This window comes from Stenella coeruleoalba (assembly GCF_951394435.1).
Source record: "Stenella coeruleoalba genome assembly, chromosome: X".
Taxonomy (NCBI): Eukaryota; Metazoa; Chordata; class Mammalia; order Artiodactyla; family Delphinidae; genus Stenella; species Stenella coeruleoalba.
Window position 1 is genome coordinate 90,168,681 of NC_137152.1, and position 27,450 is coordinate 90,196,130.

Genomic DNA, 27,450 nt, shown 5'->3' on the forward strand with positions numbered 1-27,450 from the left:
TAGTATTCATCTCAAAGGGTTATGTGAGGATTAAATTGTGTCAAGCTCCTCTAGCGGTGTTTGGCACTTAGTAAGCAGTTGATAAAAATGAGCTATTATTAGGATAGCTCAGACATGAGGTGATGAAGGTCTGAGCTAGAGTAGAGGCAGTGGGCTGTCTACCAAGGGCAGAATTGTTGCGAGATCTAAAGGTAGGGAATTGTGGACAGAGTAACATAAAGAGACTAGTACACAACCAGTGGAGGGTGAAACAGGTTGCTCTATCATCGGAAGAAGGAGGTGCCCTGAGAGATGGTTCCCCCTGGGCTGCTATCAGAAAGGCTATATTCTCACTGAGCCTGTGCTCAATAATGAAACCAATAAGTATCTCAGCAAAATTCTTTTTTCAGTTAACTGGGAACTAAGAAAATAGCCATTTGGAATTGGGCCATAAGACAGAATGTGTTGGAGAGGTGAAAATAGAGCATAGGGCACTGTCAGGAAGAGAAGCCTCCATGGGAACAGGTGGGGGCATTGTGCCAGACGGCATAAACTCTCTAAAATGTTACCTGGTGGAATTAATATACTCCAATAAAGATGTTAAAAAAAAGAGAGTGCACTAGCTGCCTGGGGCAGGAAGAGACAGGGCCGGAATGGAGACATGGAAAAATCCGAAAGAGAAATTTTGATAGCTTGCCTACTTGAAAGCGCATGTGTGTGTCCTAGAGTGCAAAGGGAGAGATCACAAGATCCAAATTGTTTTATTCAAGTGTAATTCACTTAACAATATTATATTAGTTTCAAGTGTACATCATAGTGATTGGGTATTTTTATATATTGCAAAATGATCACCACGGTAAGTCTAGATAGCATCTGTCACCATACAAAGTTATTACAGTATTATTGATTATGTTCCTTAGGCTGTACATTACATCCTTGTGACTTAATTTACTTTAGAACTGAAAGTTTGTACCTCTTAATCTCCTTCACCAATTTCACTCATCCCCCCGCCCCACCACAAACTCCCTTCTTCTCTGGCAACCACCAGTGTGTCCTCTGTATCTCTGAGACTGCTTCTGTTTTTGTTTGTAATTAAAAATTTTTTTTAAAAAACAACGTTTTTATTAAAATTATTTTTTATTTATTTTATTTTATTTTTTTTTGGCTGCATCAGATCTTCCTTGTGGAGCGTGGGCTTCTCTGTCTAGTTGCAGCGTGCGGGCTTCTCTCTAGTTGTGGCGTGCCGGCTCCAGGGTGTGTGGGCTCTGTAGTTTGCGGCACATGGGCTCTCTCGTTGAGGCGTGCGAGCTCAGTAGTTGTGGCGCGCGGGCTTAGTTGCCCCGTGGCATGTGGGATCTTAGTTCCCCAACCAGGGATTCAACCCATGTCCCCTGCATCGGAAGGCGGATTCTTTACCACTGGACTGCCAGGGAAGTCCCGAGATGTTTTCATTTGTTTCTTTTTAAATTTTTTTTGGCTGCACCGCGCGACTTGTGGGATCTTAGTTCCTGACCGGGATTGAAACCAGGCCCTTGGCAGTGAAAGCACAGAGTCCTAACCACTGGACGACCAGGGAATTCCCTGTTTTTATTTTTGTTCATTTGTTTATTAGATTCCACACATAACTGAAATCAAACAGTATTTGTCTTTCTCTGTCTGATTTATTTCACTTAGCATAATACCCTGTAGGTCCATCCATGTTGTTGCAGATGGCAAGATTTCATTCTATTTTATGGCTGAGTAAAATTCCATTATACACATGTACATCTTTATCCACTCATCTATCACTGGACACAAGTTGCTTCCATATCTTGGCTATTGTGAATGATGCTGCGATGAACATAGGGGTGCATGTATCTCTTCGAATTAGTGTTTTTATTTTCTTTGGAAAAATACCCAGAGGTGGAATTGCTGGATTGTATGGTAGTTCTATTTTTAATTTTTTGAGGAATCTCCATACTGTTTTCCATAGTGGCTACACCAATTTACATTCCCATCAACAGTGCACAAGTGTTCCCTTTTCTCTACATCCTCTCCAACTATTGTTATTTCTTGTCTTTTCTGTTAATAGCCATTCTGACAGGTGAGAGGTGATATCTCACTGTGGTTTTGATTTGCATTTACATAATAATTAGAGATGTTGATCTTTTTTTAATGTGCCTGTTGGTCATCTGTATGTCTTCTTTGGAAAGATGTCTATTCAGACCCTCTGCCCATTTTTAATCAGGTTGTTTGTTTTTTTGATGTTGAGTTGTATGAGCTGCTTGTGTATTTTGGATATTAACCCCTTAGCAGATATATCATTTGAAAATATCATCTCCCATTCAGTAGGCTGCCTTTTTGCTTTGGTGATCGTTTCCTTCACTGTGCAAAAGCTTATTAGCTTTAGGTAGTCCCATTTGTTTACTTTTGCTTTTGTTTTTCCTGCCTGAGGAGAAATATAAAAAATATTACCAAGAATGATGCCAAAGAGCATACTGTGTATGTTCATTTTCTTCTAGGAGTTTTATGGTTTTAGGTCTTACATTTAAGTCTTTAATCCATTTTGAGTTTATTTTTGTAAAGAGCATGAGAAAGTAGTCCAGTTTGATTCTTTTGCAGGTAGCTGTCCAGTTTCCCCAACACTATTTATTTTAAAAGGCCGCCTTTTCCTCATTGTATATTCTTGCCTCCTTTGTCAGAGATTAATTGACAATATAAGTGTGAATTCATTTCTGAGCTCTCTATTCTGTTTCATTGATCTATGTGTCTGTTTTTGTGCAAGTACCATACTGTTTTGATTACTGTAGCCTTGTAGTATAGTTTGAAATCAGGGCATGTCCTACCTCCAGATTTGTTCTTCTTTCTCAAGATTGTTTTAGCTGTCCAGGGTCTTTAGTGTTTCCATACAAATTTTAGGATTATTTGTTCTAATTCTGTGAAAAATGCCGTTGGTATTTTGATAGGGATTGCATTGAATCTGTAGATGGCCTTGGGTAGTGTGATCATTTTAAAAATATTGATTCTTCTACTCCATGAGTATGGTATGTCTTTCCATTTCTTTGTGTCATCTTCAGTTTCTCTCATCAATATCTTATAGTTTTCTGAGTACAGGTCTTTTACCTCTTTGGTTAGGTTTATTCCTAGGTATTTTAATCTTTTTGAGCAATTGTATATGGGATTGTTTTCTTAATTTCTCTTTCTGATACTTTGTTAATATTTATAGAAATGCAACAGATTTCTGTATATTAATTTTATATCCTGTAACTTTAATTCATTTATCAGTTCTAATAGATTTTTTTTTGGTGAGCATATTTAAGATCTTCTATATATAGTATCATGTCACCTGCAAATAGTGACAGTTTTTCTTTTTCCTTTCCAATTGGATTCCTTTTATTTCTTTCTCTTGTTTGGTTGCCATGGCTAGGACTTCCAATACTATGTTGAATAAAAGTGGTGAGAATGGGCATTGTTGCTTGTTCCTGATCTTAGAGGAAATGCTTTCAGCTTTTCACCATTGAGTGTGATGTTGGCTGTAAGTTTGTTATATATGGCCTTTATTATGTTGAGGTACGTTCCCTCTATCCCCAGTTTGTAAGAGTTTTGATCATAAATGGATGTTTAATTTCATTAAAAGCGTTTTCTGCATCTATTGAGACAATTATGTGGTTTTTATTCTTCAATTTGTTAATGTGCTGTATCTAATTGATTGATTTGAAGATATTGAAGCATCCTTACGTCCCTGGTGTAAATCCCACATGATCATGGTATATGATCCTTTTATTGTTGGATTTGTTTTGCTAATATTTTGTTGAAGATATTTTCATCTGTGTTCATCAGTGATATTCACATATGATTTTCTTTTTTTGTGGTGTCTGTCTGGTTTTGGTATCAGGGTTACACTGGCCTCATATAATGAGGCTGAAAGCACTCCTTTCTTTCTCTTCCATTTTTTGGAATAGTTTGAGAAGGATAAGCACTAACTCTTCTTTAAATGTTTGGTAGAATTCACCTGTGTAGCTCTCTGGTTCTGACTTATGTTTTTGGGGAGTTTTTTTTAATTACTAATTTAATTTCATTACTGATTATCAGTCTTTTCATATTTTCCTTTTCTTCCTCATCCAGTTTAGGAGATTGTACACTTATAGGAATTTATCCATTTTTTTCTAGGTTATCCATTTTATTGGAGTATAATTGTTCATGGTAACCTTTTGTGGTTCTTTGTATTTCTGTGGTGTTGGTTATAACTTCTTTTCATTTCTGACTTTATTTATTTGGGGCTTCTCTTTTTTTCTTGATGAATCTGCCTAAAGTTGTATCAATTTTGTTTATCTTTTCAAAGAACCAGCTCTTACTTTCATTGATCTTTTCTATAGTCTTTTAGTCTCCATTTCATTTATTTCTGCCCAGGTCTTTATTGCTCCTTTCCTTCTACTAACTTTGGGTTTTGTTTGTTTTTCTTTTTCTACTTCCTTTAGTTGTAAGATTAGATCGTTTGCGATTTTTCTTGTTTCCTGGGATAAGCTTGTATTGCTATAACTTTCCCGCTTAGAACTGCTTTTGTTGTGTCACATAGAATTTGGATCATTGTGTTTCCATTTTCATTTGTCTGCAGGTACTTTTTGATTTCATCTTTGATTTCTTCAGTGATCCATTGGATGTTTACTAGCATATTGTTTAGGCTTCACATTTGTGGTTTTTACAGTTTTTTTCTTTAGTTCATTTCTAGTCTCATAGCATTGTGTTCGGGAAAGATGCTTGATATGATTTCAGTCTTCTTAAATTTATTGAGACTTGTTTTGTGGCCGAGGATGTGATCTGTTCTGGAGAATGTTCCATGTGAACTTGAAAAGAATGTGTATTCTGCTGCTTTTGGATGGACTGTTCTCTCTTTATATCTATTAAGTCCATCTAGTCTAATGTGTTATTTAAGGCTAGTGTTTCTTTATTGATCTTATGTCTGGATGATTTGTCCATTGATGTAAGTAGGGTGTTAAAGTCCCTTATTATCACTGTATTACTGTACATTTCACCCTTTATGTCTGTTAATATTTTCTTTATGAATTTAGGTATTCCTATGTTGGGTGCAGATATATATTTACAATGGTTATATCTTCTTGTTGGATTGATTCCTTTATCATTTTGTAATGTCCTTCTTTGTCTGTTGTTACAGTCTTCGTTTTAAAGTCTGTTTTGTCTGATATAAGTATTGCTACCCCAGCTTTTTTTCCCTTCCATTTACATGGAATACAAGTTGATGATCTCTTAAGTTTGAATGAATTCTAACAACCCCGCATTTTTACTCCATCCCATTTTTAATGTTTGTGACATCATATTTTACAACTAGTTGTTTTGTGTCTCCCTTAAATATTTATTGTGGATAGAGATGATTTTATTACTTTCATCTTTCAACCTTTCTACTAGCTTTATAAATGGTTCATCTATTATCTTTACTGTGTGTTTGCCTTTACCAGTGAAATTTTTCCTTTCATAATTTTTATATTTATAGTTGTGGTCTTTTCTTTTCTGCTTAGGGAGGTCCCTTTACCATTTCTTGTAAAGCTGGTTTAGTGGTGCTGAACTATTTTAGCTTTTGTTTGTCTGTAAAACTCTTTAATTCTCCTTCAAATCTGAATGATAGCCTTGCCAGGTAGGGTATTCTTGGTTTTAGGTTTTTTTCCTTTCATCACTTGGAATATATATATCATGCTACTCCTTTCTGGCCTGCAAAATTTTGCTTAGAAGCCAGATGATAGCCTTATGGGAGTTCCCTTGTACATAACCACTTGCTTTTCTCTTGCTGCTTTTAAGATTCTCTCTCTATCTTTCATTTTTTCCATTTTAATTACAATGTGTCTAGGTGGGGACCTCTTTGGGTTCATCTTGTTTGGGACTCTCTGTGCTTCCTGAACCCAGATATCTGTTTCCTTCCCCAGGTTAAGGAAGTTTTCAGCCACTATTTCTTCAAATATGTTCTCTGTCCCTTTCTCTCTCTCTTTTCCTTCTGGTACCCTTATAATGCAAATGTTGATATGCTTGATGTAATCCCAGAGATCTCTTAAACTATCCTCATTTGTTTAATTCTTTTTTCTGTACAGCTTGGGTAATTTCACTACTTTGTCTTACAGTTTGCTGGTTCATTCCTCTGTATCATCTAGTCTACTGTTGATTCCTTCTAGTGTACTTTCAATTTCATTTATTGTATTTTTCAGCCCTGTTTCATTCTTCTTTATATTTTCTAACTGTTAAACTTCACTGTGTTCATCAATTCTTCTCCTGAGTTTGTTGAGCATTTTTATGATCATTACCATGACTCTTTATCAGGTAGATTGCCTGTCTCCACTTCATTTAGTTTTTCCTCTGATGTTTTGTCTTGCTCCTTCATTTGGATCATATTCCTCTGTCTCCTCATTTTGCCTAGTTCTCTGTGTTTATTTCTATGTATCAGGTAGGTTGGTTACATTTCCTGATCTTGGAGAAGTGGCCTTTTGTTGGAGACATCCTATGGGGCCCAGCAGCACACTCCTCTCTGGTCACCAGGGCTACATTCTCTAGAGTTGTCCCCTATGTGGGCTACATGAGCCCTTCTGTTTCAGTGGGGCTGACTGCTGTGGGCACACTTGTAGGCAGGGCTGGCCCCCGGCCTAGTTGGCTACTAGGCTCTGCCTTTGCAGTGGCTGCTGGCCTGCTGGTGGGTGGGGCTGGGTCACAGCATGAGTGGCTGCATGGCCCAAAGTGTCCCAGGGCTGGTGCCAGCTGGCTGGTGGGCAGGTTGGGTCCTGTGGTGGCTGTGGGGTCAGGGGGATCCCAAGCTGGTGCTGATCCACTGGTGGCTGGGGCCAGGTCCTGGGTTGGCTGGTTTAGGGAGCCAGGGAAAGCCTGGGTCTTGTCCCAGCCTGCTGGTGGGCAGGGCCAGGTCCTGAGGTGCCTGGCTCTGGGGCAGTGTGGTGGCCTGGGACGATGCCAGCCTACTGGTGGGCAGATAAGCCCCTGGCACTAATAGGCTAGAGGGAGGACTCAGAAATGGCGCTTGCCAGTGTCCTTATGGTAAAACAAGCTCCAATAAATGGCTGCCATCAGTGTCTGTGTCTCCAGGGGGAGTCCCAGTTGCTTTCTGCCTCTCCAGGACACTCTCCAAGATCATCAAGTGGGTCTGACCCAGGCTCCTTTCCGATTACTGCCTCTGCACTGGGACTTGAAGCATATGAGATTTTGTGCAAACCGTTTAAGAGCAGAGTCTCTGTTTTCTACAGCCCTCAGGCTCTCCTATATGGCAAGCCCTGCTGGCCTTCAAAGCCAAATGTTCTGGGGGTTTGTCTTGCTGGTACAGAACCCCCAGGCTGGGGTGCCCACCTCACTCCTTAGAGAGAACCTCTGCAATTGTGATTATCCTCCTGTTTGTGGGTCACCTAACCAGGGGTGTCGGTCTTGACTGTATTGTGTCTCTGCTCTTCTTACCCATCCCATTGTGGTTCCTTTATAGCTTTAGTTGTGGAAAATCTTTTTTGCTAGTCTTTAGATTTTTCTCATAGGTAGTTGCTCTCTAAATAGTTGTAATTTTGATGTGCCCATGGGAGGAGGTGAGCCCAGGGTCTTCCTACTCCTCCATCTTGGACACACTTATCCCCCCCAAATTGGTTTTGTTACTAGGGAGATAATTAGTTATTTGAATTCTTTCAAAGAGTAACCATTATTCCAGATAGAGTGGAGGACACTATAGATATGATTACTATTCAGTGAACTCTTTTGGGGCAAGGTCCATGCCTTCGTTGTCTCATGTGCACATCATCAGTTCTTGTTCAGTACTGCTTGTTACATATACAGTTGCAGAAGGAAGGGAGGAAAGAAAGAAGGAAGGAAGAAGGGAAGGATGGAAGCAAGGAAGGAAGGAAGAAAAGAAGGGATAATTATGAGATGATGATTAAAGCATTTGCCCCAGGAGCTCTTGGAGATAAATAGGAGCTTCTGACCTATTACTTTTATTCTAAAATTGGTGTTTCCTTTGGTACTCACAATGCTAAATAGTAAAAATTCAACAAGGACAGTAGTCCCTGCTTTTGGCTGGAAATGAATGTGAGTTTGGCATGGGGCAGAGTAGAGGCTAGACCTAGATTTATTTTTACCTCCTGGGAGTGAGATGAGGGCAATATATGGCTCCAATCCATTTTTAAAAAAATGTTTATTGGGGCTTCCCAGGTGGTGCAGTGGTTGAGAGTCCGCCTGCCAATGCAGGGAACATGGGTTCGTGCCCCAGTCCAGGAAGATCCTACATGCCGTGGAGCGGCTGGGTCCGTGAGCCATGGCTGCTGAGCCTGCACATCCGGAGCATGTACTCCGCAATGGGAGAGGCCACAACAGTGAGAGGCCCGCGTGCCACAAAAAAAAAAAAAAAAAAATTATTGGAGTATAGTTGTTTTACAAGGTTGTGTTAGTTTCTACTGTACAGCAAAGTGAATCAGCTATATATATACATAAAACCTCTTTTTTGGATTTCCTTCCCATTTAGATCACTACAGAGCATTGAGTAGAGTTCCCTGTGCTATACAGTAGGTTCTCATTAGGTATCTATTTATACATAGTATCAATAGTGTATATATGTCAATCCCAATCTCCCAATTCATCCCACCCCTCCCCCTTTTCCTTTGGTCTCCATACGTTTGTTCTCTACGTCTGCGTCTCTATTTCTGCTTTGTAAATAAGATCAGCTATACCAATTTTTTCAGAGTCCACATATATGTGGTAATATACAATATTTGTTTTTCTCTTTCTGACTTACTACACTCTGTATAACAGTCTCTAGGTCCATCCACCTCTCTACAAATGACCCAATTTCATTCCTTTTTATGGCTGAGTAATACTCCATTGTATATGTATGTATATATATATATATCTCCAATCCATTTATTTTTATGTATCATCTAATGAGATCCAAGTCTGCTTACTTTGAGCAAAATAGGCAGATGTTAAGCATCTATTCTCTGTAAACACAGCAGAAGTTATGAATGATTCCCTACCCTAGGGAGCTTACAATCGAGGTGAGGATTCAAGTCTAATATACCTGAAGCGATAATGAATAATGCAGGTTAGATTAAAATTCAATTCAGAAAACATTTGTTAAGCACTTCCTATGTACCATGCATTGTTTATTCCATGATTAATAATAAGTGCAAACAGGTGATGTCAGCAAAATGGTGGACTAGGATGCTCCAGGTCCTCACAGAAACATCAAATAAACAACTAAGGACTGACTACAATAACTTTATAGGAGTTCCAGAAACCAGTTAAAGATCAGTAGCAACCAAGCAAATTCCCAATCAAGTAAAAGCTACGTTCAAAATGGCCAGAAATTTCATGATATTTTACTCACCCTTGCCTCATCCCCTCCCCAGTGTGGTGCAGTATGGTCATGGGGGAATCAACCCAATTCCTGTTTCCCTCCCTTGGGACAGAAGGAGCAGAGTGGAACTTGTTTGCAATATTCTGACCTCTCTGTGGGATACCTGAGGAACTGGTTTCTGTATTACTTGACTCAGAGCACAGATGAGGAACAGTGAAATAGTTTGCATTTCAGGCTGGAAGCCATGGAGGCAATGGCAGGTGCTGCAGCACCTGAAAATTGCAAGAGAACTGCTGACGTGTGGATGCCTGGGAGCAAGAGATTATGGGCAAATGAGTACCGTAGAATATCCAAGGGCCCAAGAAGAAGCAGGGATGAGATTTTTGGGAAATTAAGATATTTAAAAGCATCTGGGGAACTATTTACAATAGCCAAGACATGGAAGCAACCTAAGTGTGCATCAACAGATGAATGTATAAAGAAGATGTGGTACATATATACAATGGAATATTACTCAGCCATAAAAAGAATGCAATATTGCCATTTGCAGCAACATGGATGGACCTAGAGAATATCATACTAAGTGAAGTAAGTCAGAAAGAGAAAGACAAATATTATATATCACTTATATGTGGAATCTAAAAAATAATACAAATAATTTATTTACAAAATAGAAATAGACTCACAGACAGAGAAAGCAAACTTATGGTTACCAAAGGGGAAAGGGGAGATGGAGGGATAAATTAGGGGTATGGGATTAACAGATACATACTACATATATAAAATAGATAAACAACAAGGATTTACTGTATAGAACAGGGAACTATATTCAGTATCTTGTAATGACCTATAATGGAAAAGAATCTGAAAAAATATATAAGTGAATTACTTTGCTGTACACTGGAAACTAACACAGTATTGTAAATCAACTATATTTCAAATAAATAAATAAACAAATAAATAAATAAAAGCAGTTGGAGGATATAAAATAATAAAATCTTACATAAGCAAGCACAGACAGGATGCATTTCCAGAAAATACCTGAGAAGAACTTAAAAGCCTTAACCCTGGACTGACCCCAAGGCTCAGGTACCTGCTAACTAGTGAAGGTCTTCACACTAGTGTGCAGAGACTGGAAGAGGTAGTTGCCTTTTCAAATGCCCAATTTTCAAAAAAAGATCACATCAAAAGTTATAAAAAAAAAAACACAGGAAAAACTAGCCTGATGAAAGGAACAATACATCTCCAGAAACTGTCCCTGAAGAGGCACACACACTGGGCTTACTAGACAAAAACTTTAAAACAGCTGTCTTCAATATGCTTAAAGAGCTAAAGTAAAATATAATACAAAGAACTAAAGGAAATAAAGTGCTATGTACTGAAATGTGCCCCCCAATCCCCATTCATATATGGAAGTCCTAATCCCCAGTGTGATGGTATTTGGAGATGGGGCCTTTGTGAGGTAATTAGGTTTAGATGAGGTCATGTGGGTGGGGCTCTCATGGTGGGATTAGTGCTCTTATAAGAAGAAATGCCAGAGAGTTTTCTCATACTTTCTTCCTCTCTCTGCCATGTATGGACACAGCAAGAAGGCGCAGAACTCCATCATGCTAGTGCCATAATCTCAGACTTCCACCCTCCAGAAGTATGAGAAAATAAATTTCTGTTGTTTAAGCCACTGAGTCTGTGATATTTTTTTATGGCAGCATGAGCAGACTAAAACATCAGGAAAACAATATATGAACAAAATGAGAATATCAATAAAATATAGAAATTATGAAAAAGAAACAAAAAATTATGATGCTGAAAAAGAAAATAAATGAATTCCAAAATTCACTAGAGGATTTCAAAGGCAGATTCAAACAGGCATAACATCAGCAAAGTTGAAGACAGATTATTTGAAATTATCAAGTCTGAGAAGCAAAAAGAGAAAAGAATGAATAAAAGTGACCAGAGCCTAAGGAACTTATGTGATACTATTAAACAGACCATTGTACACATTATGGGAGTTCCAGAAGGAGAAGAAAGGGGCAGAGATTATTTGAAGAAATAATGGCTAAAATCTTCTGAAATTTGAGGAAAGACATAGATATACAAATCCAAGAAGCTCAATAAATTCCAAGGCGTATAAACCCAAAAAGAACCAAATGAAGGCACATTATAATTAAACAGTCAAAAGAGAATGACAAAGAAAAATCTTGAAAGCAGCAAGGGAAAAATGCCTTGGATGTATAAAGGATTCCCCATAAGACTATCATCAGATTTCTCAGCAGAAACCTTAAGAAACCTTTAATTTCATGTAGGCCAGAAGATAGGGGGGTTGTATATTTAAAACACTGAATGAAAAGCAAACTGTCAACTGAGAATTCTGTATCCAGAAAAATTGTCCTTCAAAAATAAGGGAGATATTAAGTCATGCTCAAACAAAAGCTGAGTGAATTCATTCCCACTAGATGTACCCTGAGAGAAATGCTAAAGGAAGTCCTTCAAGTTGAAATGAAAGAATGCTAGATGGCAATTTGAAGCCATATGAAAATATAAAGTTCTCCAATAAAGGTAAATATATGGACAAATATTTAAAAAATTAATTTTAATTTTGGCTTACAACTCCACTTTGTATTTTCTAATGGATTTAAGAGACAAATGCATTAAAATATAAATCTATGTTAATGGGTATAAAATACATAAAGGTGTAATTTGTGACATCAGTAACATAAAGTAGTGAGTGGGTGGAGCTGTAAAGGAGTAGAATTTTTTATGTGATTGAATTTAAGTTGGTATCAATTAAAGACAGATTGTCATAACTTTAGGATGTTGCATTTAACCCCCATGGTAACCACAAATAAACTATCTATAGAACATACGTACACAAAAGGAAATGACAAGGGAATCAAAGGGTGTATGGAGGAGACATTGATGGGAGGAAGGCTGCTAGCCCTCTCTGGGCAATGTATCCCACTTGGGCACTCAACTGCATTAATTCACTTCTCCCAGGAATCGCAGACTCATGCCAACGTGGGACTGAGTTACAGTGCCATTTCATGCTACGCTGTTCTCCTTGCTTGGAAATTCAGCAAAGTTGCATATGAAGCTTGGCTTCATGGGGCAACAACCTCCCATAAAGCTTTCAGATATTTGTTATTCTTGATCTGTTGGTTGTCCCTTGGTACCTTCCTTAAGGAATTGGGAGCTAGTGAAGCCTCAGGGAGTTTCAGGGGAGGAGGTGAGTTTTAAGGTGTGGTTCCCTTTGTCACATCCTGCCTAAAACCTCCGTGTCATTTCTCCATGTCTATCAAAAGACTGCAGCAGAATTCCCACCTTCATGTTGAGGAGGAGGCCTCCCTCCCTGCAAATCCTTACCAATGTTCACTGAGAAGAAACTTGTGTAGGAGGGTGACAGGACTGATGTTTGAGAATTATTTGGAATCTGGAGTGAGAGGGAAGGCAGAACTGAAAAGATCTAGGAAGGTTTTTAAGAGAAGGGATGCTTAGTGCAACTCAGCAATTGTTAAATATCAGATTTCCATATTCCCCACCAGAATTTTCATGTGACACTCAATTTGAGAGCTAGATTAACTGTAGAGTTCATTTGCCTTTAAGATTCCAAGAACATTAAAGTTCCATAGTTACATTAGTTAAATAGGTGGGTGGCTGGATGGATGAAGGGATGTTGGATATATGGATAGATCAGGGATGAATGGATGGCTAGATGTTGGATATACAGTTGAAGGGCTGTTGGATGGATTGATGGAAGGATGGATGGATGGATGGATGGATGGATGGATGGAAGGATGGAGAGCTGGACTGAGACAAAGGAAAAAACCTCAAGTTGATCTGCTTGTTTCTTGATTGTTTTTGAAGTTCAGGTAGGCCTGCCTCAAGACATCATGAAATACTTCCTGGTCATTTCCCACTTCCTTCATTAGGTTTTAAGTGTGCCCAACAGTGGTATAGATGCTTCATCTTAGCTTAGTTTCAATACATTTGAAGGACATTAATTCTCACTGTGAAAGTTTAAGCTACATTACAATTGATTTCATCATCAGTTGAACTCTCCACTGTCCTACAATTTGGCAACTGGTAAACAACCAACTTTATGTAACCCACCCTCACCCTTGTCCCAAGCAAATTGCAGATTGAACTAGTGATGTGGTCAAAGCCAGTTGTTTGAAATGGCTCAGCCATTGGAAATAATTTTACTCATTAACATATACATGCAACGCATACAAAGTGAATACCAACTGTGAGACGAATGAAACACAGCTCCTATCTTTGGGGAGCTCACAGTCTAATGGAAGAAATAGATATGTGAAACAGGGAACTAAAGTACAGCAAGTCAGTACTAGATGGCTGCGGGAGACTAGAGCAAGAGGTGATTCACTATTTGAAAGGGTCAGAGGAGGCTTCGTACAGGAGGGAGGTACTGGGAATCCCTGGAGGCCAACCCAAGAAGATTAGGCTTCCTCCCATAGAGAGAAGGAAATCAACAGAGGGCTTCTTTGAGCAGAGAACAAAGTGGCAAAACATATTTTAACCTTTTCTGGTTGATGCTGGCTCATCATCATCCTGTTACTCTAATGACTGTAAATCTCTATGGCTGAATCAGTTCTGATTTCCAAACATTTCCACTGTTATTGTTTTGTTTTTAAATTTTTATTATAGTTGATTTACAATGTTGTGTTACTTTCAGGTGTACAGCAAAGTGTGTCAGTTATACGTATACATATATCCATGATTTTTTAGATTCTTTTCCCATGTAAGTCATTACAGAGTATTGAGTAGAGTTCCCTGTGCTATACAGTAGGTTCTAATTAGTCATTTACTTTACTTTTATTTGAATTTTATTTTTTTTATACAGCAGGTTCTTACTAGTTATCTATTTTATAGATATTAGTGAATATATGTCAATCCCAATCTCCCAATTAATCCCACCACCATCACCACCACCCCCAGTTTCCCCCCTTGGTGTCCATAAGTTTTTTCTCTACATCTATGTCTCTATTTCTGCCTTGCAAACCGGTTCATCTGTCCCATTATTCTAGATTCCACATATATACAGTAATATACGATACTTATTTTTCTCTTTTTGACTTACTTCACTCTGTATGACAGTCTCTAGGTCCATCCATATCTCTACAAATGACCTAATTTCGTTCCTTTTTATGGCTGACTGATATTCCATTGTATATATGTACCACATCTTTATCCATTCGTCTGTTGATGGACAACTAGGTTGATTCCATGACCTGGCTATTGTAAATAGTACTGCAATGAACATTGGGGCACATGTGTCTTTTTGAATTATGGTTTTCTCTGAGTATATACCCAGTAGTGGGGTTGCTGGGTCATATTGTAATTCTATTTTTAGTTTTTTAACTATGTTCTCCATAGTGGCTGTATCAATTTACATTCCCACCAACAGTGCAAGAGGGTTCCCTTTTCTCTACACCCTCTCCAACATTTGTTGTTTGTAGATTTTCTGATGATGCCCATTCTAACCAGTGTGAGGTGATACCTCATTGTAGTTTTGATTTGCATTTCTCTAATAATTAGTGATGTTGAGCATCTTTTCATGTGCCTCTTGGCCATCTTTATGTCTTCTTTGGAGAGATGTGTATTTAGATCTTCTGCCCATTTTTGGATTGGCTTGTTTGTTTCTTTAATATTGAGCTGCATGTGCTGTTTATATATTTTGGAGATTAATCCTTTGTCCACTGATTCGTTTGCAAATAATTTCTCCCATTCTGAGGGTTGTCTTTACGTCTTGTTTATAGTTTCCTTTGCTGTGCAAAAGCTTTTAAGTTTCATTAGGTCCCATTTGTTTATTTATTTCTTTATTTTTAACATCTTTATTGGAGTATAATGGCTTTACAATGGTGTGTTAGTTTCTGCTGTATAACAAAGTGAATCATTATTTTTGTTTTTATTTCCATTACTCTAGGAGGTGGGTCAAAAAAGATCATGCTGTGATCTATGTCAAAGAGTGTTCTGCCTATGTTTTCCTCTAAGACTTTTATAAGGTCCGGTCTTACATTTAGGTCTTTAATCCATTTTCAATTTATTTTTGTGTATGGTGTTAGGGAGTGTTCTAATTTCATTCTTTTATATGAAGCAGTCCAGTTTTCGCAGCACCACTTATTGAAGAGACCATCTTTTCTCCATTGTATATCATTGCCTCCTTTGTCATAGATTAGTTGACCATAGGTGCATGGATTTATCTCTGGGCTTTCTATCCTATTCCATTGATCTATATTTCTGTTTTTGTGCCGGTACCATATTGTATTGATTGCTGTAGCTTTGTAGTATAGTCTGAAGTCAGGGAGTCTGATTCCTCCAGCTCTGTTTTTCCTAAAGAGTGCTTTGGCTATTCAGGGTCTTTTGTGTCTCCATACAAATTTTAAGATTTTTTTCTAGTTCTGTAAAAAATGCCATTGGTAATTTGTGAGGGATTACATTGAATCTGTAGATTGCTTTGGGTAGTATAGTCATTTTCACAATGTTGATTCTTCCAATCCAAGAACATGGTCTATCTCTTCATCTGTTTTTGGTATCTTTGATTTCTTTCATCAGTGTCTTATAGTTTTCTGAGTACAGGTCTTTTACCTCCTTAGGTAGGTTTATTCCTAGGTATTTTATTCTTTTTGTTGCAATGGTGAATGGGATTGTTTCCTTAATTTCTCTTTCTGATTTTTCATAGTTAGTTGTATGGGAATGTAAGAGATTTCTAGGCATTAATTTTGTATCCTGCAACTTTACCAAATTCATTGATTAGCTCTAGTCGTTTTCTAAAGGCTACTTTAGGATTACCTATGTATAGTATCATGTCATCTGCAAACAGTGTCAGTTTTACTTCTTCTTTTCCAATTTGTATTCCTCTTATTTCTTTTTCTTCTCTGATTGCCACGGCTAGGACTTCCAAAACGATGTTGAATAATAGTGGCCAGAGTGGACATCCTTGTCTTTTTCCTGAACTTAGAGGAAATGCTTTCATTTTTTTCACCATTGAGAATGATGTTTGCTGTGGGTTTGTCATATATGGCCTTTATTATGTTGAGGTAGGTTTCCTCTATGCCTACTTTCTGGAGGGTTTTTTATCATAATGGGTGTTGAATTTCGTCGAAAGCTTTTTCTGCATCTATTGAGATGATCATATGGTTTTTATTCTTCAATTTGTTAATATGGTGTATCACATTGATTGATTTGCATATATTGAAGAATCCTTGCATCCCTGGGATAAATCCAACTTGATCATGGTGTATGAACCTTTTAATGCATTGTCGGATTCTGCTTGCTAGTACTTTTTGAGGATTTTTGCATCTATATTCATCAGTAATGTTGGTCTGTAATTTTCTTTTTTTGTAGTAACTTTGGTTTTGGTACCAGGGTGATGGTGGCCTCGTAGAATGAGTTTGGGAGTGTTCCTTCCTCTGCAATTTTTTGGAAGAGTTTGAGGAGGGTGGGTGTTAGCTCTTCTCTAAATGTTTGATAGAATTCACCTCTGAAGCCATCTGGTCCTGGACTTTTGTTTGTTGGAAGATTTTTGTGTGTGTGTGTGGTACACGGGCCTCTCAGTGTTGTGGCCTCTCCCGTTGCGGAGCACAGGCTCCAGAGGCACAGGCTCAGCGGCCATGGCTCATGGGCCTAGCTGCTCCGCGACATGTGGGATCTTCCCGGACCGGGGCAAGAACCCGTGTCCCCTCCATCAACAGGCGGACTCTCAACCACTGCGCCACCAGGGAAGCCCTTGTTGGAAGATTTTTAATCACAGTTTCATTTTCATTATTTGTGATTGGTCTGTTCATATTTTCTGTTTCTTCCTGGTTCACTCTTGGAAGTTTATACCTTCCTAATAATTTGTCCATTTCTTCCAGGTTTTCTATTTTATTGGCATAGAGTTGCTTGTAGTAGTCTCTTATGATGTTTTTGTTTTTCTGCAGTGTCCGTTGTAACTTCTCCTTTTTCATTTCTAATTTTATTGATTTGAGTCCTCTCCCTCTTTTTCTTGATGGGTCTGGCTAAAGGTTTATCAATTTTATCTTCTCAAAGAACCAGCTTTTAGTTTTATTGATCGTTGCTATTGTTTTCTTTGTTTCTATTTCATTCACTTGTGCTCTGATCTTTATGATTTTTTTCTTTCTACTAACTTTGGGTTTTGTTCTTCTTTTTCTAGTTCCTTTAGGTGTAAGGTTAGATTGTTTATTTGAGATTTTTCTTGTTTCTTGAGGTAGGATTGTATTGCTATAATCTTCCCTCCTAGAACTGCTTTTGCTGCATCCCATAGGTTTTGGATCGTTGTGTTTTCATTGTCAGTTGTCTCTAGGTATTTTTTGATTTCCTCTTTGATTTCTTCAGTGAACTCTAGGTTACTTAGTAATGTATTTTTTAGCCTCCATGTGTTTCTGTTTTTTATCTTTATTTCCCTGTAATTGATTTCTAATCTCATAGCGTTGTGGTTGGAAAACATGCTTGATATGATTTCAATTTTCTTAAATTTACTGAGGCTTGATTTGTGACCCAAGATGTGATCTATCCTGGAGAATGTTCCATGTGCACTTGAGAAGAAAGTGTAATCTTCTGTTTTCAGATGGCATTTCCTATAAATAGCAATTAAATAAATCTGGGGGGAGGGACCTTCAAGATGGCAGAGGAGTAAGACATGGAGATCACCTTCCTCCCCACAAATACATCAAAAACACCTCAACATGTGGTACAACTGCTACAGCACACCTACTGAATGCTGGCAGAAGACATCAGACTTCCCAAAAGATGCCCTCAGGCGACCTAAATGCAGAGGTGGGGTCAAATGCAAAGCTGAACCCCAGGAACGGAGCAAACAAAGAAGAGAAATGGAAATTTCACCCAGCAGCCTCAGGAGCAGCAGATTAAATCTCCACAATCAACTTGATGTACCCTGCATCTGTGGAATACCTGAATAGACACCAAATCATCCAAAATTGAGGCGGTGGACTTTGGGAGCAGCTGTAGACTTGGGGTTTGCTTACTGCATCTAATTTGTTTCTGGTTTTATATTTATCTTAGTTTAGTATTTAGATCTTATTATCATTGGTAGATATTTTTTAACACCTTTATTGGAGTATAATTGCTTTACAATGGTGTGTTAGTTTCTACTGTATAACAGAGTGAATCAGCTATACATATACATATATCCCCATATCTCCTCCCTCTTGTGTCTCCCTCCAACCGTCCCTATCCCACCCCTCTAGATGGGTCACAAATCACCGAGCTGATCTCCCTGTTCTATGTGGCTGCTTCCCACTAGCTATCTATTTTATTTTTGGTAGTATATATATGTCCATGCCACTCTCTCACTTAGTCTCAGCTTACCTTTGCCCTCCCTGTGTCATCAAGTCCATTTCCTACGTCTGCATTTTTATTCTTGTCCTGCCCCTACATTCTTCACAACCATTTTTTTTTTTTTGGATTCCATATATATGTGTTAGTATATGGAAATTGTTTTTCTCTTTCTGGCTCACTTCAATCTGTATGACAGTCTCTAGGTCCATCCACCTCACTACAAATAACTCAATTTTGTTTCCTTATATGGCTGAGTAATATGCCATTGTATATTTGTGCCATATCTTCTTTATCCATTCATCTGTCGATGGACACTTAGGTTGCTTCCATGTCCTGCCTATTGTAAATAGAGCTGCAATGAACATTGTGGTCCATGACTCTTTGAATTATGGTTTTCTCAGGGTATATGCACAGTAGTGGGATCGCTGGGTCATATGATAGTTCTATTTTTAGATTTTTAAGGACCCTCCATACTGTTCTCCATAGTGGCTGTATCAATTTACATTCGCACCAACAGTGCAAGAGGGTTCCCTTTTCTCCACACCCTCTCCAGCATTTATTGTTTCTAGATATTTTGATGATGGCCATTCTGACTGGTATGAGGTGATACCTCATTGTAGTTTTGATTTGCATTTCTCTTATGATTAGTGATGTTGAGCATCCTTTCACGTGTTTGTTGGCAATCTGTATATCTTCATTGGAGAAATGTCTATTTAGGTCTTCTGCCCATTTTTGGATTGGGTTGTTTGTTTTGTTGATATTGAGCTGCTTATAAATTTTGGAGATTAATTCTTTATCAGTTCCTTCATTTGCAAATATTTTCTCCCATTCTGAGGGTTGTCTTTTGGTCTTGTTTATGGTTTCCTTTGCTGTGCAAAAGCTTTGAAGTTTCATTAGGTCCCATTTGTTTATTTTTGTTTTTATTTCCCTTTCTCTAGGAAGCGGGTCAAAAAGGATCTTGCTGTGATTTATGTCATAGAGTGTTCTGCCTATGTTTTCCTCTAAGAGTTGTATAGTGTCTGGCCTTACATTTAGGTTTTTAATCCATTTTGAGTTTATTTTTGGGTATGGTGTTAGGAAGTGTTCTAATTTCATTCATGTATTTTTTTTACATCTTTATTGGAGTATAATTGCTTTACAATGGTGTGTTAGTTTCTGCTTTATAACAAAGTGAATCAGTCATACATATACATATGTTCCCATATCTCTTCCCTCTTGCATCTCCCTCCCTCCTCCCCTCCCTATCCCACCCCTCTAGGTGGTCACAAAGCACCGAGCTGATCTCCCTGTGCTATGTGGCTGCTTCCCGCTAGCTATCTATTTTACATTTTTAGTGTATATATGTCCATGCCACTCTCTCACTTTGTCACAGCTTACCCTTCCCCCTCCCCATATCCTCAAGTCCATTCTCTAGTAGGTCTGTGTCTTTATTCCTGTCTTACCCCTAGGTTCTTCATGACATTTTTTTCCTTAGATTCCATATATATGTGTTAGCATACGGTATTTGTCTTTCTCTTTCTGACTTACTTCACTCTGTATGACAGACTCTAGGTCCATCCACCTCACTACAAATAACTCAATTTCGTTTCTTTTTATGGCTGAGTAATACTCCATTGTATATATGTGCCACATCTTCTTTATCCATTCATCCGATGATGGACACTTAGGTTGTTTCCATCTCCAGGCTATTGTAAATAGAGCTGCAATGAACATTTTGGTACATGACTCTTTTTGAATTATGTTTTTCTCAGGGTATATGCCCAGTAGTGGGATTGCTGGGTCATATGGTAGTTCTATTTGTAGTTTTTTAAGGAACCTCCATACTGTTCTCCATAGTGGTTGTACGAATTCACATTCCCACCAGCAGTGTAAGAGTGTTCCCTTTTCTCCACACCCTCTCCAGCATTTATTTTGTCTAGATTTTTTGATGATGGCCATTCTGACTGGTGTGAGATGATATCTCATTGTAGTTTTGATTTGCATTTCCCTAATGATTAATGATGTTGAGCATTCTTTCATGTGTTTGTTGGCAGTCTGTATCTCTTCTTTGGAGAAATGTCTATTTAGGTCTTCTGCCCATTTTTGGATTGGGTTGTTTGTTTTTTTGTTATTGAGCTGCATGAGCTGCTTGTAAATTTTGGAGATGAATCCTTTGTCAGCTGCTTCATTTGCAAATATTTTCTCCCATTCTGAGGGTTGTCTTTTGGTCTTGTTTATGGTTTCCTTTGCTGTGCAAAAGCTTTGAAGTTTCATTAGGTCACATTTGTTTATTTTTGTTTTTATATCCCTTTCTCTAGGAGGTGGGTCAAAAAGGATCTTGCTGTGATTTATGTCATAGAGTGTTCTGCCTATGTTTTCCTCTAAGAGTTTTATAGTGTCTGGCCTTACATTTAGGTTTTTAATCCATTTTGAGTTTATTTTTGTGTATGGTGTTAGGAAGTGTTCTAATTTCATTCTTTTACATGTAGCTGTCCTGTTTTTCCAGCACCACTTATTGAAGATGCTGTCTTTTCTCCATTGTATATTCTTGCCTCCTGTATCAAAAATAAGGTGACCATAGCTGCATGGGTTCATCTCTGGGCTTTCTATCCTGTCCCATTGATCTATATTTCTGTTTCTGTGTCAGTGCCATACTGTCTTGATGACTCTAGCTTTGTAGTATAGTCTGAAGTCCGGGAACCTGATTCCTCCGGCCCCATTTTTCTTTCTCAAGATTCCTTTGGCTATTTCGGGTCTTTTGTGTTTCCATGCAAATTTTGAAATTTTTTCTTCTCGTTCTGTGAAAAATGCCAGTGGTAGTTTGATAGGGGTTGCATTGAATCTGTAGATTGCTTTGGGTAGTAGAGTCATTTTTACTATGTTGATTCCTCGAATCCAAGAACATGATATATCTCTCCATCTGTTTGTATATCCTTTAATTTCTTTAATCAGTGTCTTATAGTTTTCTGCATACAGGTATTTTGTCTCCTTAGGTAGGTTTATTCCTAGGTATTTTATTATTTTTTTTTGCAATGGTAAATGGGAGTGTTTCCTTAATTTCTCTTTCAGATTTTTCTTCATTAGTGTATAGAAATGCAAGGGATTACTGTGCATTAATTTTGTATCCTGATACTTTACCAAATTCGTTGATTAGCTCTAGCAGTTTTTTGGTAACATCTTTAGGATTCTCTATTTATAGTATCATCTCATCAGTAAACAGTGACAGCTTTGTATCTTCTTTTCTGATTTGGATTCCTTTTATTTCTTTTTCTTCTCTGATTGCTGTGGCTTACATTTCCAAAACTATGTTGAATAACTGTGGTGAGAGTGGACATCCATGTTTTGTTCCTGATCTTAGAGGAAATGGTTTTAGTTTTTCACCATTGAGAAGGACGTTGGCTGTGGGTTTGTCCTATATGGTCTTTATTATGTTGTGGTAACTTCCCTCTATGCCTACATTCTGGAGGGTTTTTATCAGAAGTGGGTGTTGAATTTTCTGGAAAGCTTTTTCTACATCTATTGAGATGATCATATGGTCTTTCTCCTTTAACTTGTTAATATGGTTTATCACATTGATTGATTTGTGTATATTCAAGAATCCTTGCACTCTTGGGATAAACCCCACTTGACCATGGTGTATGATCCTTTTAATGTGCTGTTGGATTCTCTTTGCTAGTATTTTGTTGAAGATTTTTGCATCTATGTTCATCATTGCTATTGGCCTGTAGTTTTCTTTGTGACATCATTGTCTGGCTTTGGTATCAAGGTGATGGTGGCCTCGTATAATGAATTTGGTAGTGTTTCTCCCTTTGTTATATTTTTGAAGCATTTTAGAAGGATAGGTGTTAGCTCTTCTCTAAATTTTTTATAGAATTCACCTGTGAAGCCATCTGGTCCTGGGCTTTTTTTGTTGGAAGATTCTTAATCACAGTGTCAATTTGAGTGCTTCTGATTTGTCTGTTTATATTTTCTATTTCTTCTTGGTTCAGTCTCAGAAAGTTGTGCCTTTTTAAGAATTTGTCCTTTTCTTCCAGGTTGTCCATTTTATGGGGATATAGTTGCTTGTAGTAATCTCTCATGATCCTTTGTATTTCTGCAGTGTCAGTTGTTACTTCTTCTTAATTTCTAATTCTATTGATTTGAGTCTTCTCCCTTTTTTCCTTGATGAGTCTGGCTAATGGTTTATCAATTTTATTTATCTTCTCAAGGAACCAGCTTGTAGTTTCATTTATGTTTGCTATTGTTTCCTTCATTTCTTTTTCATTTATTTTTGATCTGATCTGTATGATTTCTTTCCTTCTGCTCACTTTGGGTTTCTTTTGTTCTTCTTTCTCCAGTTGCTTTAGGTGTAAGGTTAGGTTGTTTATTTGAGATGTCTCTTGTTTCTTAAGGTAGGATTGTATTGCTATAAACTTCCCTCTTAGAACTGCTTTTGCTGCATCCCATAGGTTTTGTGTCATCGTGTTTTCATTGTCATTTGTTTCTAGGTATTTTTTTGATTTCCCCTTTGATTTCTTCTATGATCTCTTGGTTATTAAGTACTGTATTGTTTAGCCTTCATGTGTTTGTATTTTTTACAGATTGTTTCCTATAACTGATATGTAGACTCATAGCCTTGTGGTCAGAAAAGATACTTGATACAATTTCAATTTTCTTAAATTTAGCAAGGCTTGATTTTTGACCCAAGATATGACCTATCCTGGAGAATGTTCCATGAGCACTTGAGAAGAAAGTGTATTCTGTTGTTTTTGGGTGGAATGTCCTCTAAATGTCAATTAAGTCCATCTTGTTTAATGTATCATTTAAAGCTTGTGTTTCCTTATTTATTTTCATTTTGGATGATCTGTCCATTGGTGAAAGTTGGTTATTAAAGTCCCCTACTACTATTGTGTTACTGTTGACTTCCCCTTTATGGCTGTTATTATTTGCCTATGTATTGATGTGGTCCTGTGTTGGGTGCATAAATATTTACAATTGTTATATCTTCTTCTTGGATTGATCCCTTGATCATTATGTAGTGTCCTTCTTTGTCTCTTGTAATAGTCTGTATTTTAAAGTCTATTTTGTCTGACATGAGAATTGCCACACCAGCTTTCTTTTGATTTCCATTTGTGGAATATCATTTTCCATCCCCTCAGTTTCAGGCTGTATGTGTCCCTACGTCTGAAGTGGGTCTCTTGTAGATCACATATATAGGGGTCTTCTTTTTGTAACCATTCAGCCAGTCTATGTGTTTTGGTTGGAGCATTTAATCCATTTACATTTAAGGTAACTATCATTATGTATGTTCCTATTACCATTTTCTTAACTGTTTCGGGTTTGTTTTTGTAGGTCTTTTCCTGCTCTCGTATTTCCTGCCTAGTGAAGTTCCTTTAGCATTTGTTGTAAAGCTGGTTCGGTGGTGCTGAATTCTCTTAGCTTTTGCTTGTCTGCAAAGGTTTTAATTTCTCCCTCAAATCTGAATGAGATCCGTACTTGTAGAGTAATCTTGGTTGTAGTTTCTTCCCATTCATCACTTTAAATATGTCCTGCCACTCCCTTCTGGCTTGCAGAGTTTCTGCTGACAGATTAGCTGTTAACCTTATGGGGATTCCCTTATGTGTTATTTTTCCCTTGCTGCTTTTAATATTTTTCTTTGTATTTAATTTTTGATAGTTTGATTAATATGTGTCTTGGCATGTTTATCCTTGGATTTATCCTGTATGGGACTCTCTGCGCTTCCTGGACTGGATTGACTATTTCTTTTCCCATATTAGGGAAGTTTTGAACTACAATCTCTTTAAATATTTTCTCAATTGCTTTTCCTTTTTCTTCTTCTGGGACCCCTATTATTTGAATGTTGGTGCGTTCAATGTTGTCCCAGAGGTCTCTGAGACTATCCTCAATTCTTTTCATTCTTCTTTCTTTATTCTGCACTGCGGTAGTTATTTCCACTATTTTATCTTCCAGGTCACTTATCCATTCTTCTGCCTCAGTTATTTTGCTATTGATTTCTTCTAGAGAAATTTTAATTTCATTTATTGTTTTCTTCCTCATTGTTTGATCTTTAGTTCTTCTAGGTCCTTGTTAAACGTTTCTTGTATTGTCTCCATTCTGTTTCCAAGATTTTGGATCATCTTTACTATCACTACTCTGAATTGTTTTTCAGGTAGACTGACTCTTTCCTCTTCATTTGTTTGCTCTGGTGCGTTTTTACCTTGCTACTTCATCTGATGTGTGTTTCTCTGTCTTGTCATTTTGGTTAACTTACTGTGTTTGGGGTTGACTTTTTGCAGGCTGCAAGTTCTTAGTTCCTGTTGTTTTTGGTGTGTGGCTCCAGTGGGTGAAGTTGGTTCTGTGGGTTGTGTAGGCTTCCTGGTGGCAGGGACTGGTGCCTGTGTTCTGGTGGATGAGGCTGTATCTTGTCTTTCTGTTGGGCAGGACCACATCTGGTGGTGTGTTTTCGGGTGTCTGTGACCTTATTATGATTTTAGGCAGCCTCTCTGCTAATTGGTGGGGTTGTGTTCCTGTCTTTCTAGTTGTTTGGCACAGGGTGCACTGTAACTTGCTGGTCATTGAGTGCAGCCGGGTCTAGTGTTGAGATGGAGATCTTTGGGTGAGCTTTCGCTGTTTGCTATTACGTGGGGCTGGGAGGTCTCTGGTGGAACAATGTCCTGAACTTAGCTCTCCCACCTCAGAGTCTTAGGCCTGACACCCAGCTGGAGCACCAAGACCCTGTCAGCCACACGGCTCAGAAGAAAAGGGAGAGAAAAAGAAAGAAAGAAAAACATAAAATAAAACAAAATAAATTAAAGTTATTAAAATAAAGAATTTAAAAATTGTTAAAAATTAAAAAGTAATTGAAAAAGAAAAAATAAGAAAGGAAAAAAAAGAAAGAAGAGATCAACCAAACCAAAAAACAAATTCACCAATGACAACAAGTGCAAAAACTGTACTAGAAAACAAAAACAAAACAAAGGACAGACAGAACCCTAGGACAAATGGTAAAAGCAAAGGTATACAGACAAAATCACTCAAAGAAGAATACACATACATACTCACAAAAGGAGAAAAAGGAAAAAAAATATATATCTATATATTTTAAAAAAAGGAAGAGAGGAATGAAATCAATAAACAAATATTCCCATGATAATAAACTCTAAATACTAAACTAAGTTAAACATAAGGCTAGAAACAAATTAGATGCAGAAAGCAAACCCCAAGTCTACAGTTGCTCCCAAAGTCCACTGCCTCAATTTCGGATGATTTGTTTATTCATGTATTCCACAGATGCAGGGTACATCAAGGTGATTGTGGAGATTTAATCCGCTGCTCCTGAGGCTGCTGGGAGAGGTTTCCCTTTTTCTTCTTTGTTTGCACAGCTCCTGGGGTTCAGCTTTGGATTTGGCCGCACCTCTGCGTGTAGGTTGCCTGAGGGCATCTCTTCTTTGATCAGATAGGACAGGGTTAAAGTAGCAGCTGATTCGGGGGCTCTGGCTCACTCAGGCTAGGGGAAGGGAGGGTTATGGATGTGGGGCGAGCCTGCAGTGGCAGAGGCCAACATGACGTTGTAACAGCCTAAGGCGTGCCACGTGTTCTCCCAAGGAAGTTGTCCCTGGCTCATGGGACCCTGGCAGTGGTGGGCTGCACAGGCTCCCGGGAGGGGCGGTGTGGGAAGTGATCTGTGCTTGCACACAGGCTTCTTGGTGGCGGCAGCAGCAGCCTTAGCGTTTCATGCCAGTCTCTGGGGTCCGCGCTGATAGCCGCTGCTCCTGCCGGTCTCTGGAGCTCGTGTAGGTGGTGCTCTGAATTCCCTCTCCTCGCGCAGCCCGAAGCAATTCTCTCTTGCCTCTTAGGCAGGTTCAGACTTTTTCCTGGACTCCCTCCCAGCTAGCTGTGGCACAGTAGCCCCCTTCAGACTGTGTTCACACAGCCAACCCCAGTCCTCTCCCTGGGATCTGACCTCCGAAGCCCAAGCCTCAGCTCCCAGCCCCGCCTGCCCCAGCGGGTGAGCAGACAAGCCTCTCAGGCTGGTGAGTGCTGGTCGGCACCAATCCTCTGTGCGGGAATCTCTCCACTTTGCCCTCCACACCCCTGTTGCTGCGCTCTCCTCCGCGGCTCTGAAGCTTCCCCCCCTGCCACCCACCGTCTCCGCCCACGAAGGGGCTTCCTAGTGTGTGGAAACCTTTCCTCCTTCACAGCTCCCTCCCACTGATGCAGGTCCTGTCCCTATTCTTTTGTCTTTGCTTTTCTTTTGTGCTCCCCAGGTACGTGGAGAGTTTCCTGCCTTTTGGGAAGTCTGCGCGGTCCTCTGCCAGCGTTCTGTAGGTGTTCTGTAGGAGTTGTTCCACATGTAGATGTATTTCTGATGTATTTGTGGGGAGGAGGGTGATCTCCACGTCTTATTCCTCCACCATCTTGAAGGTTTCCCTCCATTCATAGATTTGTTTATATATTTAGTTGCTCTCTTACTTTTTTTTGTATATATAGATCTTTTTCTCTTTTCACAAGTGTGTATGTGTATGCTTCTTTGTGTGATTTTCTCTGTATAGCTTTGCTTTTACCATTTGTCCTAGGGTTCTGGCTGTCTGGGTTTTTATTTTTTTAGTATAGTTTTGGTGCTTGTTATCATTGGTGAATGTGTTTTTTTGGTTTGGTTCCTCCTTTCTTTTTTCTATTTTTTTTATTACTTTTTTATTTTCAATAATATTTTTTTACATAACTTTATTTTATTCTTTCTTTCCTTCCTCCCTCCCTCCCTCCTTTCTTTCTTTCCTTCTTTCTTTCTTTCTTTCCTTCTTTTTTCTCTCTCTCTCTCTCTCTTTTTTTCTCCCTTTTCTTCTGAGCAATTTGGCTAATGGGGTGTTGGTGTTCCAGCTGGG